This window comes from Clinocottus analis, unplaced genomic scaffold, assembly GCF_023055335.1.
Source record: "Clinocottus analis isolate CAN_PGR_092001 unplaced genomic scaffold, fCliAna1.0.p SCAF_23, whole genome shotgun sequence".
NCBI classification, from domain to species: Eukaryota; Metazoa; Chordata; class Actinopteri; order Perciformes; family Cottidae; genus Clinocottus; species Clinocottus analis.
The window spans coordinates 4,197,295-4,203,305 of record NW_027175965.1 but is presented as its reverse complement, the minus strand read 5'-3'; positions in this window follow the sequence as shown (position 1 = coordinate 4,203,305).

Here is a 6,011-nt window from a genome sequence, read left to right as displayed (position 1 = left end):
GTTTGGTATCAGTTTGTCTTAACTTCTGCTATTTATTTCCACATGCCACCTCATTATTTGCATTTACTTTTGTTTATTTATTTGTTTGCAGAATGACGGTAAGTGTTGTCTACCGCGCTGAGTGGATTTTTCAACCCTTTTCTTTTCTTTTTTTGTTTTACACATTGTTGAGATGTGAGCTGTGGGACATGAAGTCTGAGCTGTGTGTTGTCAGAATCCCATCTAATCTGCATGTTTGTTTCTTAAACAGGGCATGTTCACTTATCCCCCCAACACACACACACACACACACACACACACACACACACACACACACACACACACACACACACACACACACACACACACACACTTTTTTTTCCTGCAAATCGACAGGAGATGCAACCCGGGAGAAGTGCAATAAAACAAACTCTTGCTCTCAAAGGTGCGCGCGGCTTTGTACCGGCGCGTTTTGCCTGTTAGCTGCACATCCTCCGTCTTTTCATCTGTCAGTTATTCCCCCTCATGTTTTGTCATTTGCTCTGTATATTCATTTGTCGCCTGCTATTTTTTTTTCTTTCTTCATGTACCTGCGTACACCCGCGGTTGTAATTAAATTTCTCCCTCAAATGCGACAAAGGCATGGATTTCTTTTTTCTTTCTTTTTGTGTGTGTTTTTTTTGGTTCTGGGATCTGTTTGATTACTGATGTGATGATGTTGAGACAATCTGTGCAGCTCCTCCTGCAGACTGGCGCGACCTGAGAGCACGGCGGGCATGTCAGCTGTGCGGTGTCCGCAGCTGAAGAGGAGAGGAATCGCCTGTAAATTTAAAAATAAAACAATTTAAAGAGGCCTGAGAGGAGGTCTGGAAGCTGCATTCCTGCGTCAGTGCGTGATACACGTGCACGCACGCGCGCGTGTGTGTGAGAGAGAGAGAAAGAGAGAGAGAGACATCATTCCAGGATTTTTTGATCACAATAAACTGCTCAGACTTGAAAAATGAGAAGTGAACAAAATTTAAATAAAATAAAAAGCAACAATTTGCCTCTGATTAAGCTAAATGCGCGACTTTTATTTGTCTCAAATTAATCCCCCCCCGCTTTCATTATATGTTTCCTTCCCCTTCCATTCATTCCATTATCATTGTTTGCTATCGTTTCTAGTGTAACCACTTTGTGACGTCTCGCCCTTCCTGTGCTCCCAGAACGAAATGAGCAGCGCCCCCTGCCGCCCGCAGGGTGACACCGCACCGCGCGTGAAGCTCGCGGGCCCCGGTGCTCATCATAAACACTTCTTTGAATCCCACAGAGCCGTTTCACGCCCCTCTAAGTGATCACCAGACGCAATCACAACCGTAAACATTCACTTTTTGTGTGAATGATTGCGGGATTCAAAGATGTTCATCGTATTTATTGCTGTTGTTGTTGTTGTTGTTGTTGCTGCTGTGGGAAACAGAAAGTGGTACAAAGGTGGACACAATGTGACTGGATCCGTGTGGATGGGACTCCTTATTAAAGCAGTCCGGTGATGGATGACTCCGGACACTCTGGGCCTCCAAAAACAGACACGTTAAGATTGTGTTTGTTTGCTTTCTTCTCGTCAATTTACTCTCACCGGAAATGGTGCCTGACGCGTCATTTCTGGCTCATATTCTACATTTCTCCCCTCATCCAGATCAAAAAATGCTTCCATGCTCGTACACGGCTTGTCAAGCCTCCAGTTTAGTGATGTAAAAAAAAAAAAAAAAGAAAAAAAAAAAGGAGGTCAGCCTGAGCCCTGCGGGATGAAGGGCAGCTGCTCCCTGACCGGTTCCCCCGTCACACCTACTGCAGCTCCGTTTCTAAAGGCATCCGGTTGGCGAGTAATTAATAGGAAATAACGATGTTGCCGAAAGGTGCGGCGTCGCCACCGAGCACGTCGAGACCGGGGCATATTGTTGGCTGCATTATTAATGCCCCCTTACTGTAAATGACACGCTTGACGCTGACGATGATGAGAAGGAGGGTGATGATGACGATGATGACGAGGCTCACGGTCGCGTTGGCGCTTCTCGGCTGAATTAATAGGGCCACGTTAATTATTTGAAACGTGAACAAAAAAAATGTTCTTTTGGGTGCATTTTGGGCGGTAAATAATGAAATGTAATACATAAATAAATGCATAACATGCAGCCATCCGCTGTGCCATCAGGCTATGAGAAACACTAATCCTTTTTTTTCTTCTTCTTCTTTTTTTTTTAATTATTTCATTTGGAACATGAATTTTCATGCACCAACTGTCATATCTTTTTCTTCTTTTTTTTTTTTGGAGAAGAAGAAAAAAAATCTGATTTATTACAGCCGGATAATATAACCACATACAGCCATAACGCACTTGTCTGCCCAATTAGCCGAAACAATTATTACAACTTTGACTTTAATTACGTTTCAATTTGAAGCCCTCGCGCCGGTCCATAACGCAGTGATGATTAAAACCCCTCTTTGCCCCCGAGTGCCTGCAGGGCAGCGCGTGATTAGGACCTGTCAGCTGCTGGAGTGAACAGAGCCAGCCATGCGTGTTGTGCAACATGACCCGCTGTTGTTAAAGCTTGTCAACATATTAACCCGAATTCCCCAGTCATTATGGACTGATGTGCACCGCATAAAGAGGGGAGAATGTACACATATGTATGTGTAATTGGAAAGAAGAAAAAAAAAAATTGAAAAAGGAGAAAAAGAAGAATGTATATTAACAGGCAGAGTGAGGTCACACAATGTCCCAAGGCCTGTAAGTTCAGACAATAGGAGCTTGAATGAAAGCCATGTTGACATACATCTGTTTGAATAATTATATAGGCGGCTTCAGACGGGGCTACTGTCCTATAAACTATTAAATCCTGTTGTATGTGATCCCAACAATCTGGAGGCATCTGATCAGCCACACGTGGACAAACAAAAGTAAAGAGGTTTGACATGAGGGTGGGGTGGGAGGGGGGGGGTGGGGTGGTGTTTTGGGAGGGCCAAAAGGGCCCATCTGAGGCACATTTGATCCTTGTCAAAATATATCGATTCCTGTTCTTCCCAGAGACAGTTGATGTCTTCCTTCATTTTCTCACCGGCCATCTGGACCAACTTGACGCAGGACACTCGTGTTCTTTGTTGGCCAAGAAGTCATAGACCTAATGAGTGCACTTAAAATTTTAAAAAAAAAAAAGTTTAATAAAAAAACTACAGAAGTGATCCGTTGCCATGTGATGGGGATATGACGCAACAGCCCCCCCCCCCCACGATATTTTTTTAAATGATTTTCTTTCTTTTTTTTGCAACAGATGACGTCACAGTGTTTTTACGTACACCATGCAGGTGCTTCACATGCAGAACACTGTTAGGTGAGTTGTGTGTGTGTGTGTGAGAGAGATTGAGAGAGTGTGTGTTTTGTTGCAGGAGTGGCCTGGACTGGGCCTTAGGTTTTTTTTTTCATACGAATTTCCCCTCAGCCACAATCAGTGCAGCCGAGTTTTTCCTTTGGTGTATCCAGAGGTGAATAATTTATAGGAGGATAAAAGCGTTTGTGGTAGAGAGCTAGACAGTCAGACAGTAGAAGGAGGCTGGCTGGGTATCCCCCCCCCTTCCCTTCAACACACACACACACACACGCACGCACAGACCTTCTCAACCCTCCCACCCCACCCCAGCCGAGCTCGACCCCCTTGCCGCGCGGTGGCCTTGCACGATACGCCTCCTCGGACGGCTGCTTGAAGTGCAAATCTGTGTTCCAACTTGTTCCCGGTGCCTGTCAGCATGTTTTCCTCTTGTCAGCAGCGATCGAGCGCGCGCCCGTGTCACCCCTTGTACCGCCGCTGTAACGGGATCATTGACGGGCCAGTGACACTGCCCAACCAGATAATGGAAAGCTATTGATTATTTTTTTTTTCCCCTCTCCTCACACAGGCAGTCTGTGGCACTACTGAACAACTGGCAGAAGGACAGGTCGTGATCAATGGTCCTGATCTCGGGATCACGGCTGCCACGTGCAACTGAATGGGGGAGAAACACAAAACCGCGGATAAAAAAAAGAAGTCCTATGATGGTTAATGCACATGTGGAGTCATTAAAACAATAAAAAGACAGTATTCAAATGAAATAACTGCTAATCTAAATTACACTTCTTTGGCCGATAAACTCATTAAAAAAAAAAACAGGACGCTGTCCAAAGTTAGTGTTCCCATCTGAATGTGATACATCAAGAGCAAGTGTTGCAGGTTCTCCGTGTTGTGCATACAGGGGTTAGATTTGCAGTTTTAATGGAGCAATCTCCAGAGAGGAGGCCCCTTTGATACCCATGGCGATGATAAGCATGCATTGGCTGCCTACCATTGGACCCCCGTGGCAGATGGCGAGTGTGAGTCCTGCAACAACACATTTCTTTATGTCAGCCTTGTCCCTCTCTCTGTCTCTCTTCAGCCAGTGGAATAATGAAAAGCCCAATTCTGGTCATGGCTAACTCAATCTCATTATAATCTCCCCTTTTTTTTATTCATTCGGCCCCTTGGGATGCTGTCTGCCAGCGATGTGGCTTTCAACCTCCAGAGAGAACATCTTTTGAAACAGCCAGGAGACCTAATGAAGTCACAGAGTGGCACAATTATTTCCCAAAGAAGGAGCATTAATGTACTTCAAAATTCCCTCCGGAGACGCGTGATGACAATTGGTTTGTACAGCTTTGATCGCTGCTTTAAATACTGCCCAAGATAAACTGCGGGGTTAGCCCCCTTTGCCACTGGTAAGTAGAAAACCCAGGAGTGGCTATCAAGCGGCAGATACATCAAATACGCAGCCTGGAACGCTAAAAACTGGAGTTTAAAACAGCACATAGCCTTAAAAATCCCTTCCTGTTGGGAATAATGGTGCAACATCACAGATTTGGCCCTAAATTACAAATAAAAAAGGCCCGCGTATTTAAGGCCTTCGGTTATACCGAGTGAAGCCGATGTGGAAAGGTCTTAAAACTTGCATTCTCTCTCCAGGCCAGCAGGGGGCGACTCCTCCGGTACCTCAGTAAACATCGTAAACATGAGTTAATGGTCTTAATCGCTAGTTTCAAGTCTTCGTGATGTCTGCTTTCGGGCAGGCTTACTATGATTGATATGCCGCATGCCAAATGTGGCAATTTGCAAAAAGTCAAGATGGCGACAGCGAAATTGCCGAACTTGACACTTCATAACTGAAGTCCACAAGGCAATGGGGGACGTGTAGAGTATACAAGAAGTGGACATAGTCGTCAAGACTCGACGATGTCCACTTTTTGTCTACGGTCCATGGCAGGGAACGGCCCATTGCGGAAGGGTTAACTTTTAATCAAAGCTGTCTCTTCATGACACAATGCACATTTTAAACACTATTTTCATCCAAAGTCGTCGTTTTCCCTTACAATACACATTTATTGTGTTTTTAGTTTTGCTCAAATCTTCGTGCGGCTCAAATAGTGCCGAAGGGATCGGTCTATTTCATTCATGATGGGGATTAAAAAGGTTCCTTTAAAAAAAAAAAAAAGGGACAGTTTACCCCAAAACAAAACAAAACATATATTGCCTCTTACCTGTAGTGCTAGTTATCAGTCTAGATTGTTTTGGTGCGACTTGCTTAGTTTTGAAGGTCTCAGCCTTAGAGAAGTCTGCCGTCTCTTTAATATTAAAGGACTCGATGGGAATTGCATGAGCAGTTTCATGTGGGAACTACGGTAGAAAGAAAAATATAGTGGCAACAGGAAACTTCTCACAATAAGCTTGGTAAATAATCCTGAGCAACCGGGTCGTCACAAAACCACAACCCAGACCTCTATCTGAAGCTATTGTATGGGAGAGAGGGCAAATTTCTCTACAACCGATGTCCCCAAAACAGCAGAATACAGACTGATAAATAGCACTACAGGCCCAAATCATAAAATACATCACGTCCTGTGCCGCAATTAATTGTCACTGGAGGTTTTGGGGCAGCAAAAGTTAAATTCTTTAAACTCGGTCAGTATTGTCACATCCAAGAGGGACTGAATA